Source organism: Delphinapterus leucas, chromosome X, assembly GCF_059928025.1.
Source record: "Delphinapterus leucas isolate spDelLeu-1000000601 "Yukka" chromosome X, BTC_Dleu_Yukka2, whole genome shotgun sequence".
Lineage (NCBI taxonomy): Eukaryota > Metazoa > Chordata > Mammalia > Artiodactyla > Monodontidae > Delphinapterus > Delphinapterus leucas.
Window position 1 is genome coordinate 6,570,441 of NC_143150.1, and position 18,634 is coordinate 6,589,074.

At 44.8% G+C, this 18,634-nt stretch overlaps 1 non-coding gene and 1 pseudogene across 1 annotated transcript; one reads left to right on the top strand and one right to left on the bottom strand.

The window, feature by feature from the left end:
- Window positions 1-785: 785 nt before the first annotated feature.
- Window positions 786-2,343, bottom strand: LOC111167838 (tubulin beta chain pseudogene; annotated as a pseudogene).
- Window positions 2,344-11,439: 9,096 nt separating this feature from the next.
- LOC115803359 (U6 spliceosomal RNA) lies at window positions 11,440-11,546 on the top strand. Its single transcript, XR_004024038.1, has one exon. It is a non-coding gene; the product is annotated as a U6 spliceosomal RNA (small nuclear RNA).
- The last annotated feature ends 7,088 nt before the right edge of the window (window positions 11,547-18,634 follow it).

An 18,634-nucleotide genomic window follows, 5' to 3' on the forward strand; every position in this document is an offset into this window, starting at 1 on the left:
ATAGGGCTGGGGAGGGGCTTTCTGGAGGCTTAGAGACCAAGGCTAGTCTCTCTCTTGCTCCTCTTGACCCCCTTTTCTGACCAGGGGAAAGGAAGGAATCCAGCATTATGAAGGAGGTAAAGTGGAAGAGGGAAGGATCCCCCCCTTGACAGGGTGGTGGCCAGAACCTTACAAAGGAAATGGCTCGGGACAGTCCTTGGAGGGAGACTGAAAATGGAGATAATACTGTTAACACCTCCCCAGAAGCTGAGAGAGGAGCAGGGAGATATCTGGAAACTAGGACTTCAATAGCCTGGATGCCCCTCTCCAAAACCCCACCCCTTCCCTGTAGGGACTTCTACCTGCTGCTTGGTTTCCTTTCCCCTGGGCTACCACATGGGCCTAGGATGGTGGTCATCTATCTGGGTTACCAGCACATGGTTCTAAATGGGATTTGATGAGACCCAGCTTCTTGAAAGGTTATCTCGAAAACAGAGAGGGAAATGTTAACTGGACAGATGGGAGGAGTGGGCACCAGAAGGAAATACAGGGTTACCCAGAATGGCAGAAATCTAGGTTCCCCAGAGTGGAAAGAGAGAGGAGACATTCAACAAACAACAGATATTTATTGAGCGCCTATTATGTGCCAGGCACTGTTCTAGAACTACCCTCCAAAAAAAAAAAAAAAAAACAAGACAGAGGCAGAAAACGCAAATTCTGAGGGAGAGGAAAATTTCCGCAGAGGAAATTCTGCGGCTGAGGAAAGTGGAGGGGACTGAGAAGCCTGCGGTGGTGGGGACTTGGCCTTAGGCCTCCTCACCGAAACCCTCCTCCTCTTCTGCAGTGGCGTCCTGGTACTGCTGGTACTCGGAGACGAGGTCGTTCATGTTGCTCGCAGCCTCGGTGAACTCCATCTCGTCCATGCCCTCACCTGTGTACCAGTGGAGGAAGGCCTTCCGGCGGAACATGGCAGTGAACTGCTCTGAGATGCACTTGAACGGCTCCTGGATGGCTGTGCTGTTTCCAGTGAAGGTGACCGTCATCTTGAGGCCATGGGGTGGGATGTCGCAGACGGCCGTCTTGACATTGTTGGGGATCCATTCCACGAAGTAGCTGCTGTTCTTGCTCTGCAGGTTGAGCATCTGCTCATCCACCTCCTTCATGGACATCCGCCCACGGAAGACAGCAGCCACGGTGACGTACCGGCCATGGCGGGGGTCACAGGCAGCCATCATGTTCTTGGCATCGAAGACCTGCTGGGTGAGCTCCGGCACAGTGAGGGCCCGATACCGCTGGCTTCCACGGCTGGTTAGAGAGGCAAAGCCAGGCATGAAAAAGTGGAGACGTGGGAAGGACACCATGTTGACTGCCAGCTTGCAGAGGTCAGCACTGAGCTGGCCAGGGAAGCGGAGGCAGGTGGTGACACCGCTCATGGTGGCCGAGACGAGGTGGTTCAGGTCCCCGTAGGTTGGCGTGGTCAGCTTGAGGGTGCGGAAGCGGATGTTGTAAAGGGCCTCGTTGTCAATGCAGTAGGTCTCATGGTGTTCTCCACCAGCTGATGGACAGAGAGGGTGGCGTTCTAGGGCTCCACCACGGTGTCGCACACTTTGGGTGAAGGCACCACACTGAAGGTGTTCGTGCTGCGGTCAGGATACTCTTCACGGATCTTGCTAATGAGCAAGGTGCCCATTCCAGAGCCCGTTGCCCGTGCCCAGCGAGTGGGTCAGCCGGAAGCCCTGCAGGCAGTCACAGCTCTTGGCCCCCTTCCGAGCCACGTCCAGGACCGAATCGACCAGCTCGGCCCCCTCTGTATAGTGGTCCCTGGCCCAGCTGTTGCCTGTCCCAGACTGATCAAGAACAAAGTTTTCTGGTCTGAAGGTCTGACCAAAAGGACCTGAGCGAACAGAGTCCATGGTCCCGGGTTCTAGATCCACCAAGATAGCACGAGGAATATATTTGCCACCTATGGCTTCACTGTAGTACACGGAGATGCGGTCCAGCTGCAGGTCGCTATCCCCATGATAGGTGCCAGTGGGTTCAATGACATGTTCATCACTGATCACCTCCCAGAACTTGGCACCAATCTGATTGCCACACTGAATGGCCTGGATGTGCACAATTTCCCTCATTTTAAAATTTATTGTAATCTTTTTGCTCACCTCAAAGTATGTACCGGGCAAGAAAATGATATGTAATTAGTTTTTCTCTGCTGCTGGTCGCAGGCTGGAAGGATGGGACGGGGCCTGCAGGCTGGAGCAGCGAGGTCCGAACGCGGAGGCAGGAAGGTTCTGAGAGCTGTGCTAACTTTTAGTATGCATTATCTCATTGAATCTCTCACATCAAGGCTATCAAGTAGAGACTATATATCCCCCATGTTATTGATGAGGACATTATTTCTAGCCCTGACAAACTATAATTTAGGTATCATTATCCATATTTTACAGGTAATGAAACTGAGTCTTAGAAATGTAAGGTAATTTAGTTGCCCAGGGTCACCCAGCTAACAATTGGCAGAGTCCAATTTCCAACTCAAAGCTACACTCTCTGATGCACTGCCTCTTTAAGAAAAACAGCCATACATTGCCTGAATGCAAATCTTACACTCCTAAATGCCCATGATCATAAACAAAATTAAAATGCTATAATAAACTAAGAAAATGACTAATAACAGATGTGGCAAAAGGTACAGCTCTTTAATATATAAAGAGCTAATACAAATTGAAAAGAAAAACACTCTGACCCCAATGGAAAAAGAGATCGAGGTCAGGTACAGCAGTTCACAAAAGAGAAAACATGTGTGTACAGGTGTGTGTACATGTGTACACACATATGCAATATACATATATGAGACTGGAGGGAAAAAGCCAAAGCATTAACAAGTAATTCTTAGTGGTGAAATTATTAAATCACTTATTTATGACTTTATACTTTTTGTGTTTTTCACATTGCCTACAATGAGTATATTTTAGTTTTACGATCTGAGAAAAATGAAAGCTAGTCATGTTGGCACCGAATAAACTTGGTCTCATTGTAATTGCTAATCTTGCGCTCCACTGTCCTCTGGAGGTTCGCATTTGCATTTGACAAATTTCTCTGGGGCAACATTCATTCATCCATTCGTTCTTTCATTCATTCATTCATCCAGCTAGTATATTTATTGAGCATCTACTAGTGTGTAGCCAGGCAATAAATAAGTAAAATATGCAGACACGGGCTTTGCATACAAAAAGCTACATAAGAAGACAGACCTTAAGCAAATTACGTGATTAATTAATCATTAACGGTGCCTAAGATCTCCTAAACTATTACAGATGGTTACCTACACTCTACTTATTCCTTTCATCTCTGTTTAGGCTAGGTCAAATGATCCCAATCCACTGAAAAAATCTATCTACCAGGTTTTTATTAATAGCAAGAGGGTGATGTCTTATGGAACAAATGAGCAAGGCATTTAATACAGATACTGTCTCCAATTAAATTTTTAATTGAAAATTTTATTGAGATAATTGTAGATTCATATGCAGTTGTAATAAATAATACAGAAAGATACCATGTATTTTGCCCAGTGCCCCCGATGGTAATGTTTTGCAGAACTATAGTACAATATCACAACCAGAATACTGATATTGATATAGTCTACCTATCTTATTCAGATTTCCCCAATTTTACTTGTACTCATTTGTGTGTACACGCATGTGTGTGTGTATATGAGTATTCAGTTCTATGTAATTTTATCAATTTGTAGGTTCTTGTGACAATCACTACAGTCAAGACACAGACTAGTTCCATCACCGCAAGGATCTCTTGTGTTGGTCATTTACAACCATACCCACCTTCCTCCTCCATCCACCCCACCCCATCCCTAACCCCTGGCAGCCACTAATCTGTTCTCCAGGATATACACATGGGCAAAAGATATGAAGAGACATTTCAGGGAAGAGGATATAAAGATGACAAATAAGCACATAAAAATATGTTCGACATCATTAACCATCAGGGAAATACAAATTAAAACCACACTGAGATGTCACTAAACACCTACCAGAATAGCTAAAATTCTGAAAAGTGACAACACCAAATGGTGGCAAGGATGTGGATAAATTGGATCACTCATCCATTGATGATATGAATGTAATATGATACAGCTACGCTGGAATAAAATATTGGCAAAAAAATACTGGCAAAACTAAACATGCCTACACATGAAACATACAAAGTTATAAACCAATGTTACCTCAATTTAAATTTTTTTCAAAAATATTAAAATTAAACTCTACAAATCTAACCACTCAAAAAACAAAACAAAACAAAACAAAACAACTAACCATGCAGTTACCATACAGCCCAGCAATTGCATCCATGGATATTTACCCCCAAATAACTGAAAATTTAAGTTCACACAAAAACATGTACGCAAACGTTCATAGCAGCTTTATTTGTAAAATCCCAAACTGAAAACCCAAATACCCTCCACCAAATGAATAGACAAACAAACTGTGGTACATCCATACCATGGAATACTATTCAGCAATACATACAACGTCCTGGATGAATCTCCAGGGCATTATGCTTAGTCAAAAAAGACAGTCCCAAAAGGCTATATGTTGTATTATTATTCCACATATATAACATTTTTGAAATGCAATACATTGTAATTACTTGTTTTTTTGTTTGATTCTCCTTCTCAAGCTCTTTGACAAAACCATCTTTATAAATCAATAGTTCAAATGATTTTGGCAGTTTCCATTATATAAGGAGTGCATCATGTTTGGTTATCAAATCCATCTTGCTGTGATGTACACCCAATATAATTATATCATAGATTTTCAAGGGGCAGAGAGAATTCTAACTGCCAACCATAACTATCTCCAACATACGGATGAAAAAACTGAGGTTCAGAGAGGGTAAATGTTTTGCCCAAGATTGCACAGCAAGCTCCTAGTATCAGGACCACAGAGATATCCTCACTCTCGGCAAGAACTCTCCTCTCCGCTGCTTCACTCCAACACTTCTACTTGGGTGCAGTGCCACTGTTTTCACGGTTTTCCTCCTACTGCCCAAGGCACTTCCTTACCTTGTGAAGAAGCCTCTGCTGCTGTCAATCAGGACCCTTGCTGGAGATGCCAAGTGAAAAAATGTACATTCAGTACAGCCTTGCTCAGTTTGTGCTTGCTTGGCAATGATAATGACGATGGTGGCGACAATGACAACCGCTAACATTTTTGGGGGGCTTACTGTGTGCCAGGCACGGTTCTATTGGGTTGGCCAAAAAGTTCGTTCGGTTTTAAAGTAAAAATATGACACATTTTTCATTTTCACCAGGAAATTTATTGAACAACATATTCACCCTTTTGTTTCACTACCTTCTGCCATTTTTCAGGCAACTTCATAATTCCATCTTCCCAAAACTTTTTATCTTTTTGAGCAAAGAACTGTTCCAGGTGCCTATTACAGTCTTCCATGGAATTGAAATTTTTTCCATTAAGAGAATTTTGTAAAGACCGAAATAAATGGAAATCCGAAGGTGCCATGTCTGGTGAATACGGCGGATGAATCAGAACTCCACAGCCAAGCTGTAACCGTTTTTGTCTGGTCATCAAAGAAACATACGGTCTTGGCGTTATCCTGATGGAAGATTATGCGTTTTCTGTTGACTAATTCCAGACGCTTTTCATCGAGTGCTGCTTTCAGTTGGTCTAATTGGGAGCAGTACTTGTTGGAATTAATCGTTTGGTTTTCCGGAAGGAGCTCATAATAGAGGACTCCCTTCCAATCCCACCACATACACAACATCACCTTCTTTGGATGAAGACCAGCCTTTGGTGTGGCTGGTGGTGGCTCATTTCACTTGCCCCACATCTCTTCCGTTCCACATCATTGTACCGTATCCACATTTCATTGCCTGTCACAATTTGTTTAAAAAACTGGAACGTTTTTGTTACATTTAAGTAAAGAATCGCATGTGGAAATATGGTCAAGAAGGTTTTTTTCGCTTAACTTATATGGAACCCAAACATCAAAGCGATTCACATAACCAAGCCAGTACAAATGATTTTCAACACTTGATCTGGATATGTTGAGTATGTCGGCCATCTCCTGCGTGGTATAACATTGATTGTTCTCAATTAATGTCTCAATTTGATCGCTATCAACTTCAACTGGTCTACCCGACCGTGGAACATTGTCCAGAGAGAAATCTCCAGCGCGAAACTTCACAAACCACTTTGACACGTTTGATCAGTCAAAGCACCTTCTCCACACACTGCACAAATCTTTTTTTTTGCGTTTCAGGTGCGTTTTTACCTTTCTTGAAATAATAAAGCATAATATGCCAAAAATGTTGCTTTCTTTCTTCCATCTTCAATATTAAAATGGCTACACAAAAATTCACCAATTTTGATAAGCTTTTTTTTTTGATGCACGCCGATATGACAGCTGTCACAATACAACCACCAAAATTGTTTCGAATGAAGTTAAAGACAACTAAGGGCTACTAGAGTCATCTTATGGAAAAAAATGAACGAACTTTTTGGCTAACCCAATAAATGCTTTACTTGTATTAACTCATTTAATCCTTATGACAACTCTACAAAGTGGGTGCATAGGGCTCTTGATTAATAGTACTTCTTCAACCATTTTCTTTTTCTGTGCGCCATGTTGCACCAGTGTCCTCTGCTGTGTAGGGAAAGCCTCTCTTGAGGATAAGTCCAGAAATCATGGTGATTTAACCTGGTATTTGCTCCCCCATCCTCTGACATGACCCCACAAGACCCCTGTGTTTTCAGAAGTAAGTAGAAGGTTCAACTGTGACAATCATAGCCACACTCTTGGATTGCTGATCCCCTAGAAACCTGTACAAGGTAAATCCATGAGGTGATTCCAGCTACTGCTGTTCCTTCTTCGTGGGAGAACTGTCTGGGTGTAAGGCAGGAGCCCAACACAGTGGTTGAGAATCTCAGCTCCACCACTTCTCAGTGCAGGCCCTGAGGCAAGGTACTTATTCCGAGCCTCACAGTTTCTCCATCTGTATAACAGAGATAATAACATTCACCTTGGAGGACTGCCGAAGGGATTAGAAATAATGTATATAAAGAGCCTGACACATCGAAGTCTGTTAAGCGTGGCTAGTGTTGGTATGACACGTGTGCAGCCATTCATTTGTCAATACAATCTGTTCCCACTCTTCCTCAGTTTAAGACTTCCTCTACTTGAGAACGTTCTTCTTTAAGATCACCAAACCTGGAACTCCAGATCGTTGTTAAAGACCTATATGACCATCCAGTGATGGTACTCGAAACACACGAAGTTTACTGGGAGAGGGAATGGATGTTGCGTATTTCTCTTTGCTTTAGCTGAATCATCTCCTTTCTGTGTTCTCCCTGGTCTGCTTTAGGCTGCTATTGTCATTCCTGGCTTTCAGCTGTTCTAGAAGATGCTACAATTCCTACAATCCCCTGTTCTTGATCTTAAATTCTACCTTCTTCCACAACATCCATCTGAAGGCTTTGCTATTGCTGTTTCTAAGCTACTTTATCTCTCAGCATCTTGGTCCATTTTCTCTTCACACTGCTTCCTCAAATCCCCTTTCTTCATTGAAGCTGATTCACCCACGCTGCTAATTCATTCAGCATTTATTGATCACCTACTTGGAGCCAGATACTATTCCTAGCAGTAAGGATACAGGGATGAATCCGATGGACAAAAGCCCTGCCCTTATGGGGCTTGTGGTCTAGTCAGAATATCTACCTAATTTCTATTATTAATTTGGCCAAAATTTAAAGCAATTTTTACATTATGTATTATTTTGGAAATTTTTAACATTTGAGGGAAATGTTCTAATTTATAGGGCAATGCCAAAGCTATATCGGAGTCTTCAGTTTCCACAGTCCTGCTGCGTGCCTTTAACTTGTGCCATAACACCTGGAGCCAGGACCTTAAGAGACAAGGGAGGAGCCGTTCCTCACTTGCCCCTCCTGTCCCTACCTGGCCCACTCCTATTTGTTCAGCTTTGTGATTTCAGCCCTTGTAGTCCTCCCTCCGCAGGCTGACTTGTCCCAGTTTGAACACTGTATGACCCAGCAGCTCTTCAGTTTGGTGCGTAGAGAGCTCATTCTTGTCCCTGCTTCCTGGCTCTCAACCCATGACCTAAATCCTCGGTACTACTCTCGTGGCAAACAGATCCCTGGCTCCTTCTTAGGGATCATCTTTTTGATAAAGATCAGTCCTCTGTGTAGACTCCTCCCAGCTACTAAACCTCCCTCTTGGTTCAGGAGTGTTCACCATGGAAACCTCTCAGGGCCACATTGGACTACTGCCCCAAACTCAATGTCAGCAGGCCTATATGAGTAATAACTATGGTATCATCAACTTCTTCCTCCCTACATCCTTCTCCAGCTAGTGAAACATTCTTTTTCTCCCTCTTTTTTTTCTCAACCCCCCTTTCTTTCCACTTGAAATTAATCTTCCTAAATGTATAGCCCACATTTACTTTCTTGCCATACTCACTTCCTATATTAAACAGCCTTCTCCAGAGAAATAGAACCAATATAGATAGATAGATGATAGATAGATAGATAGGAGGTTATGGGAATTAGCTCGCGTGACTATGGATGCAGGTAAGTTCTACAATCTGCCATCTGGAATATAGAGAACCAGGAGAGTGGGTGGTATAATTCAATCAGAGTCCAAAGGTCCGAGAATCTGGGAGGATGGGAGGGAAGGCACTGGTATAAGCCCCAGAGTCTGAAAGCCCAAGAACCAGGAGCTCCAGTTACTGACGGCAGGAGAACATGGACGTCCCAGCTGCAGAACGGACAGCAAATTAGCCCTTGCTCCACGTTTCTGTTCTATTTGGGTCCTCAGTGGGTCGCATGATCCCCACCCACATTGGTGAGGGTGGATCTCTTTACTTAGTCTACTGAGTCCAATGTAAATATCTCCCATAAACACCCTCACAGACACACTCAGAAATAAGGTTTTACCAACTTTATAGGTATCCCTTAGCCCAGTCAAGTTGACACATAAAATTAACTATCATGCTTCCCAATCACCGGTTCAAAGTTAACTTAGATCCTACAGGTCAGTCCTCCTCCGAAAATGGTCTCACCCAGACCTCGAAACACCTCCTTGCTGCCAAATCATTTGCATGTTTGGCAGTCTGGAAACTCTCCTCACTTCATTCCCATGACACCACACTCCTCTTTTCTTTCTTCCTATCTCTCTGACAAATCTTTCTAATTCTTCTTTGTAGGCTTATCTTCCTCTACCTTGCCCTTAAATTCTGGAGTTCTTGTTCCTGTCCTCAGCCCATTCCTCTTCCACTCTACTCATCCCCCCTGGGTGGTCACATACATTGCCATGGCTTCAGTTACACCTATATATCAGTGATTCCCAACCTCCATATGTAGCCCAGATACCATTCCTGAGCTTGAGACATGCAGCTTTGTATTAGTCGGGAGGGAATAGGTTACAATTTTGCTTTAAACAATTCAAAAACCTCAGTGGTTTAACATAAGTTGATTTCTTACACATGCTGTATGGGAAATATAGATCCAGTAACATTCCAACGCACTGTCCTCCAGCATTCAGGCTGATGGAAATGCCATTATCCTGTACCTACACATGATCGGATACTCAGCCAGCTTGGTCAATGCAACAGGGGAAGACAGACTGGAGAATTATACTGCTAAATAAATACTTTGGCCCAGAAGCAACTCACATTATTACCACTCACAGCCCATTGGTCAGAAGTAGTCACAAGATCCCATCTAACTTCAAGTGGAATCCTCCAGTGTGCTGATAAGAATAGGAGGACCAGATATGGGTGAGCACTACAAGCCTTTATGAAAATATCCAACAGAGTACTAGATATCTCCATGTTACTGTTAAATAGGCACATAAAACTGAATATGTCCAAAACAGAACTCTTGCCTATAGCACTGCCCTGGATCCATAATTATTCTCTCTGCCTCCGGTCTTGCCCTTTTCCTATGAAATCAATATACTCTCCACCTTACATTCATAAAGATCTTTCTTAAACACAAATGTGATTGTGTCATTCTCATGGTTAAAACACTATTCAGTGGCTCCGTGTTGCTCAAGATGTGGCATCAAGGCCACGATCTGGCCTTTACCACCTCTCCAGTCTCGCCTCTGTCCCCTTTCCTCTTGGGCGCCATCCCAAGCTCCTTGCAATTCCTTGAGCACACCATATTGTCCCATATGCCCCACACCTTTGCACATGCTGGTATGCCCTTCCTTGCCACTCCTTGGACCATCCTTTGTACCAGCGTGACTCCTTCTTACTTTTTAAAACTCAGCTCAGCCATCCCCTCCTTGATGAAGTTTTTCCCTGAAATCCTGTGCTTACTCCATTTACGCAAGAAATAGGTCCAGAGTCCAGGAAGTAAGTTAGATCAGTGAACTAAGCAAAATATCGCATAATAATAAAACAATTTATTCACTGATGGTTTAGCTCTGTATCTACAGCTGCACTACCCAATATGGTGGCTATTTAAATTTATATTCTAAATTCACATTAAAATAAGACATTTAGTTCCTTAGGCATGCTAGCCACATTTCAAGTGCTTAATACCATATGTGGCCAATTACTACTACACTGGACTGTGCGAATATAGAACATTTCCATCGATGCAGAAAGGTCCATTGGACAGTGCTGCTCTAGACCATGCTGGACACTTTACATATACTATCTCATTCAATTCTCAAGGCAGCCACATGAAGAAGGTGCCCTTTGTTTCAAAGGAGCCCCATTTTACAGATGAGGACGCTGAGATTCAGTCTGAGAATGGCAGAAATGAGAGTTCAACTCAGGTCCATCCAATGCCAGAGTCCATGCTTTTTTCCACCACTCCACAGCACTCCTCAGTAAAGGTTCAGGAAGCCAGGCTAGAGGCGGGGCATAAACAGTCCAAAGGCAGGCAAAGTAGAAGAACCAAAATGTCACTAACTCCTCTATGGAAGGTCTTTTCAGACAAGGACACCACGTGCATGTCTTTCTGCAGCTGTAACTCCAGGCTTCAGAGTATAGATTTGCCCGAGCTCACGAGCTAAGAAAACCAAGCACACTGAGCCGCAGCACGGGAGTTACTGACATTGTTACTGTTCATGTGTTTCAATTAAATATACTTTGGGGGACTTCCCTGATGGTCCAGTAGTAAAGAATCCATCTTCCAATGCAGGGGACGCGGGTTCAATCCCTGGTCGGGGAACTAAGATCCCACAGGTCACAGGGCAACTAAGCCCGCACGCCACAATTACTGAGCCCACATGCCTCAACGAGAGAGCCTGCGTGCTGCAAACTACAGAGCTCACGCACCCTGGAGCCCATGCGCCACAACTAGAGAGAAGCCCGTGAGCCACAACAAAGAGCCGTGCCACAACAAAAGATCACGCGTGCCTCAACGAAGACCCTGCATGCCACAAATAAGACCTGACGCAGTGCTTGCTTCGGCAGCACATATACTAAAATTGGAACAATACAAAGAAGATTAGCATGGCCCCTGCGCAAAGATGACACGCAAATTCGTGAAGCATTCCATATTTTTTGTGACCACCTAGAGGGGTGGGATAAGGAGGGAGGGAGGGAGATGCAAGAGGGAGGGGATATGGGGATATATGTATATGTATAGCTGATTCACTTTTATAAAGCAGAAACTAACATGCCATTGTAAAGGAATTATACTCCATTAAAGACGTTAAAAAAAAAAAAAAAAAAAGGATTTCCCTGGTGGCGCAGTGGTTAAGAATCCACCTGCCAATGCACGGGACACAGGTTGGAGCCCTGGTCCGGGAAGATCCCACATGCTGTGGAGCAACTAAGCCAGTGCGCCACAACTACTGAGCCTGTGCTCTAGGGCCCACGAGCCACAACTACTGAGCCTGCGTGCTGCAGCTACTGAAGCCCACGTGCCTAGAGCCCGTGCTCCGCAACAAGAGAGGTCACCGCAATAAGAAGCCTGTGCACTGCAACGAAGAGTAGCCCCCGCTCGCCGCAACTAGAGAAAGCCCACGCACAGAAACGAAGACCCAGCACAGCCAAAAAGAAATAAATAAATTTATTTAAAAAAACAAAGACCTGATGCAGCCAAAAAAATAAATAAAGAAATTAAATAAATATTTTTTTGAAGTGATGATGGCATTTTTTAAAAATGTATTTTCCTTGTCAAGGCCAAGACAGTCTAAGTTCAGACCCCTGCTCTGCAACACACTTGCTATGGGACTTTGGGCAAGTTAACTAATCCCTGCAAAATCTGTAAAATAATAATAATAATATTGTGTCCCTCAGAGGGTTACTGTGAGGATTAAGTGAGATGAGTGCAAAGTGCCCACCACTCATATATAATAGCTGTTATTGCCTCCAAAGCAACGTATTCCCACTTTGGCACGTGATTCCCATGGAATCAATTTCTAGAAATAATACCTGGATTTGAACTAACTGTTGAAAAATTCACATCATTAGAAGCCAGGACTTGGAGGTTAAGATCTCTCCCTGTCTACACACTACCTCCTTATTATCAAGAGCACTTTTATCCATTCCTCTGCTGATGGACATCTAGGTTGTTTCCACATCTTGGCTACTGTGAACAGTCAGTGCTACAATGAACATGGGAGTGCTAATATTGCCTCGAGATTTTCAATTCTTTTGGATAAATGCCTAGAAGTGGGAAAGCTAGACCATATGGTAGTTCTGTTTTTAATTTTTTGAGAAACCTCCACACTGTTTTCCATAGCAGCTGCACCATTTTGCATTCCCTCCCAACAGTGCAAGTATTCCAGTTTCTCCACATCCGTACCAAAACTTATTAGCTTTGATTTTTTGACAATGGAACATTATTCATCCTTGAAAAAGGAGGAAATTCTGCAATATGCAACAACATGGATGAACCTTGAGGACATCATGCTAAGTGGAATAAGCCAGTCGCAGAAAGACAAATATGGCAGGATTTTCCTTACATGAGGCATCAAAATAGTCAAATTCATAGAACCAAAGCAGAGAACAGTAGGGCTGCCCTGCTGGCGCAGGGGTTAAGAATCCTCCTGCCAGTGCAGGGGACACGGGTTCGAGCCCTGGTCCGGGAAGAGCCCACATGCCGCGGAGCAACTAAGCCCGTGCGCCACAACTACTGAGGCTGCGCTCTAGAGCCCGCGAGCCACAACTACTGAGCCCACGTGCCACAACTACCGAAGCCCGCACACCTAGAGCCCGTGCTCCGCAACAAGAGAAGCCACTGCAATGAGAAGCCTGCGCACCGCAACGAAGAGTAGCCCCCGCTCAACGCAACTAGAGAAAGCCCATGTGCAGCAACGAAGACCCAACGCGACCAAAAATAAATTTTAAAAAAAAAGCATAGAATGGTAGTTGCCAAGAAAGGGGCAAGTTACTAATCAGTGGGCATAAAGTCCCAATCAAGGAAAATGAATTAGCTATAAATAAAACTTTAAACATGATTTAATTTAATTTTGAAGTATAATAAATCACTTTTATTGAAGGCACCTCACCCCCTCCTAGGTATTCTCTCAAATGATCAGTTGATAATGTATATGCTGTCTGAGATAATGGGCTATTGAGATAGACATGGATAAGTCACAGTAGTCCCCAAACAAATTTTGCCAAGAAAATAACATCTAGGGACTTCCCTGGTGGCAGAGTGTATAAGACTCTCCGCGCTCCCAATGCAGGGGCCCCAGGTTCGATCCCTGGTCAGGGAACTAGATCCCACATGCTGCAGCTAAGAGGTCACATGCCGCAACTGAGATTTCTCATGCCACAACTAAGGAGCCTGCCTGCCACAACTAAGAAGCCCGCCTGCCACGACTTAAGGAGCCCACATGCTGCAAATAAGCAGCTGGCGGGCCGCAACTAAGGAGGCTGCCTGCCGCAACTAAGACCCGGTGCAACCGAATAAATAAATAAATAAATATTTTTAGAAAGAGAGAAAATGACATCTAGTGAGTCCAAAGACCTGGGATCCACCACATAAAACAGACTTTCACTGCTCCCTCTCACCTTCCCCAGGGTTACTCTACACTCAGTCATCCTGACCCACCTTTCAGTGTTCTCTCCTGCCACTGGGTCTTCTCACATACACACACACAAACACATACATACAGAGAGAGAGGGGACCAGCATATAACAGTCACTAAGAAAATACCTCCTCAGTGAATAAATGAAGGAAGTGGAATTGTTCTGATTATATTGGGATAGAGGGTGTCCCCAGAGTCTCCTCTGTGATGGTTCTGAGAAGTCTCCCAAGAGCACAACTGGATAACCACCAGATTAGAAGTTCCCTATGATCCTTCCCTTATCTACCAGGCTGTGATCCTGCAATGGATTTTTTAAAGGGAAGAGGAAAAAGCAAAGTACTAATACTGGATATCAGCAAAGAAATCAGTGTATTTTGTCTCAGAGTCATTTTCATCCATTTACATTTCCCCAGGAGAGAAAGAGAATATGACTGGCCATGACAGGGATGTGAGGGATGCATGTTGACTCCAGGACCCATCCTCTTTTCAGTTTGATCATTCACATTCCATTAGTGGCTTTCACTGTGTGAAGCGAGAGGATATTCCAATGCTATGGCCCCTGTTTGGTCCCCCAACTTATATCTGCCCGTGGCCATGCCTCTGCCCATGCCCTGTTACTCGCCATCACCTATCTAATCAGTGCCTATTTGAAGATCAAGGGAAAAAACTTACGGATGTGCAGAAGATTTTCAAGGGATCAGACTTGAGAGCATGAAATCCTTACCAGTTTAACCCCAGCCAAGAGATAATTCTCTCTCTGGACATTCAAAGAAGAATGAAATTGTGCTCAAAAGACACCTAGAGCCAACCAGATTGGTTACTAAGTGGATGCAGCCTGGCAAGAGGTTTGCATGGTGGAAAAAAGTGTGTTTTCATGTGTGTTTCAGTCTCCAGGACTGCTTTAGGGCTGAAGATCAGAAGCTGAAAGTGGACAGGCAGGCATTATGTGCAGTTGAACTTTTTACAGCTGTGAATGCTGGAAAGGGCCAAATCACATAGTGCAAGCCGGGGTCTTAAAGGTAATGCCTTTACATGCAGACATCTCTCCCCTGAGAATTCCTCAGGGCCAGTGCTGAAAAACGCTCGTGCTTTTTATAGTAATCTTCCTGGCTGCCCTCAAGAGCATTTTATAAAGTGTTTTATATGTACTAGAAGCCAGAAGAGTTACAAGTGGGATTCTGAGTGCAATGGTTAGATACATTTTTTTTTTTTTTTTTTTTTTTTTTTTTTGCGGTACGCGGGCCTCTCACTGTTGCGGCCTCTCCCATTGCGGAGCACGGGCTCCAGACGCGCAGGCTCAGCGGCCATGGCTCACGGGCCCAGCCGCTCCGCGGCATGTGGGATCCTCCCGGACCGGCGCACGAACCCACGTCCCCTGTATCGGCAGGTGGACTCTCAACCACTGCGCCACCAGGGAAGCCCAGATACATTAAAAGCGATGATCCCTCCATTAAAAGGCCTTACTCATGAGTATGACCTGCTACCCTGCCATCTAGGTTAGGTTCCAAAGGCAGGAGTATTCTCAGCAATATATGGCTTTACTCTTTCAGGCACCTGGTGTATTCCAGCTAAGAGAAAATATCATCTCTTGCTCTGATCCTCTTTTGAGATAGATGTTAATGTAATACTGGGTTTCCCTCATTACGTAACATTTATTCATCAGCTACTGTTTTTCCTTTTCTCCACTTGTACCCAAACTTTTCCACCTTTGGAAGAGACATTAGGTTTGGCCACTGTGCTGGCAACAACAGTAGTCTGGCAAGTAATAGCAATAACAAGCAACAGTAGGCAGCAATACTAGTCTAGAAAGTTCCTCCCTGCCCAGTCCACGCCTGTTCACATAAAGTAATGTTACATAGGTGCAACTAGCGGGCTATTTTTACCACCAGGCAATACAGCTGAATTCACTGTTACCCCAATTTGGCATTTGGGGTGAAGGCACATCCTGCGCCATCAGGGAAAAAAGAAAAAGTTGGGGTGATACAGGGAAGAAAGTACACCAGGACCTTCCTCACCCCCTCTTCCCCAGACCCACCAGAAAAACAGAATCTATCCAGCGGGGACAGTCCTGTAGCCCCACTCACATTCACGTTGAATGTGAGCACATACTCGTGAAAGCGTACAACCCAGCCCTTCGTGCCTTTGTTTCTCCCCCACTTCAGACAACCAATATTTCAACTACCCGTTCCAATTCTCACCAAACTATTACTCTGAGGAGATCTCTCTGCCCATTGCTGGAAATTATCAGCTGTAATAATACAGCCGATATTATTTCTGTATTCAGACCAGATCGGCTGGTCTGAAGAAATGACGCTCAACTGTCCCAAATTAGCACAATATCTTCTGTTCTGGTTCTTTTACGGCGCTCACAGCATCAGCATCTGCCACCAGGCAAGCAGAGCCCAGGCTAGGGTCAGTGTCTCTTCCTGTCAGGACCACGTGCAGCCCCCAGGGCTACCAGCATCAGTCTGACCTGCCAGCTACGCTCGGGGCCTTCCCCCCCAGGGAATCTGCCATAGAGTCATCTACGTTCTCTGTCTCTTTCGCTGGCAGACAGAACAGCTCTTATTGGCATTTTGTGCCTCAAAGGGTGCAAGAGGAATATGTCTAGATTCGGTCCATCTCTGCATTGCTGCAGGCCCCCAATGGCCACTCGTTTCATGGACCCAAGTAGCTACCTTAAGTGAGCACACAGGGATATCTGCCTGTCAATTCCAATCACCTTCCTAACCTGGAAGGGGGTTCTTCTGATGGGCATCAACATGCCCTACTTTGATGCAACCCTCAAATTTCCATAGGGCTGTGCCCCACGTGGGCATCCCTTTAATAGGCCAGGTTTTTTCCACTGCCCTCCTGCTTGACCACGTGGACAGACCACTGGCCACTGCCCATGAATCAGTAAAGAGCCAAACATAAAAGTGGGCTTTTACCACTGTCCAATTCTTCCCTCACTGCTGGGGAAACAGCAGGCAATTCAGCCCACTGAGCTCATCGATTTCTTTTTATCTTCCTCTAGTGGAGTGGAGGCCTCCCAAACAGGGAGGTCCATTCACCTTGGAACTGCAGTCTACAAGCCAAGCAACTCTTTGTCAAGAGCTGTTCATAGGGCACTATCCAAGTGACGATAGAATTCGGCAGCTCCTTCTGCAGTTCCAGAGTCAGTCCTGGGGGAAAAGAGGCTCCGTGCTAGAGCGAGTATCTCCTCCTTGCATTCCCCAGGCAGCATGATCCTGTATAAACAATCTCCATTTTCTTATGGAACTCTTCTGGGCACTGCCATCCCCATTACAGTGTTTCTCTGACGTCACCCAAGACATTGTATTTCCGGTTTTAAGATCATTTTAGGTCCTTCCGTCATGGGGGTAGCTTTAATTAATAACGTCCAACAGCGAGGTAGTAAATGCCACTCCAATGGACACTCTCTAGTCCAAAGTCCCAGTAGCTGTCACTCGGAGGCACTCACAGGTTTTTGCCATAAGCTACTCCACGGAGGGCTAGCGCACAGAGAATTTGTTCCCGCCAGCACTCCAGCTTCCGTGCTACGCTGTGTGCGTTCTGGCAATCTTACTGGTTCCCATTTAGCATGTCCAGTTAATATTGCTTGGAAGGGTGGACGCACATGCCTTCTGCTTTGCAATATTAGGTAAGGGAAGCGTTCCCCAGTCAGATACAATGTCCATCCCCATAATACAATCAGGTAAAAGAGACACAACCACTTCACATAAAGGCCGTTCAAACATTCCAATTCTCCTACAAACGTTTACTTTAATTCCATCAACCATTACGTTCCTAACTGTAGCCTGTTAGGACTTCCTCAACAGGTTTGGGTTTTACAATACCGGGTAGGGGAAGTGCTCCCCAGCCAGACGTGATACCTATTCCTATAAAATATTCAGGTAAAGTTGACACAACTTCTGTACATAATACCTGCTTAAACATTCCAACTTTCATAATCCTATTTACTCTTACACTTTTACATTCTCTCAATCAGACTGTAGCCTGAGTCAGGGCTTCATCAATGGGTTTTGGTACTACAGTTGTTGGAAGCTTCTCTTCTCCACCCCGACCATTATTTGACCTGCCCTTGTGCAAAAGGCTTTGGGTCCCCAGGGAGGGTGTTACAGCAAAGTCTCCCTGGCTGATGCACACAGAAGCCAATACTGTGCCATGGGCTTTTGAGAAAAGAAAAGGCTTGATTGCAAGGTCCACTGGTAAGGAGACAGAAGGCAGGGCTCAAAGCTGTCTCCCTGATCTGGAGTTCGGTTAGGTGAGGATGGGTTGGTATGCAGAAGCGCTGGCGGGGCAAGTTTTGATTGGAGGGCTTTGGAACTTGGCCATTAATGGTAAGGTATGGTTAAAGGGGGCTTCAGCACCAGATCTTCCTGGACAAGGGACCCTTTGCTTCTGAAAGGGTTGGAAAGGGTTCCGATGTTCAGGTTCTGGTCATGTCCTGGTCCTTTGGTTCGTGGGTAGTGGGCTGGGGGGTCCTTTGGTTCCGGGTGTGACTTGAGGTCAAATTTTTCTCCTCTGCGCATGCTCTGGCTGCATGACTCACGCTTCTGTTCTGTTGCCTCTGAAAAACAACTCAGTATCTTGCTAGAAACAGGAT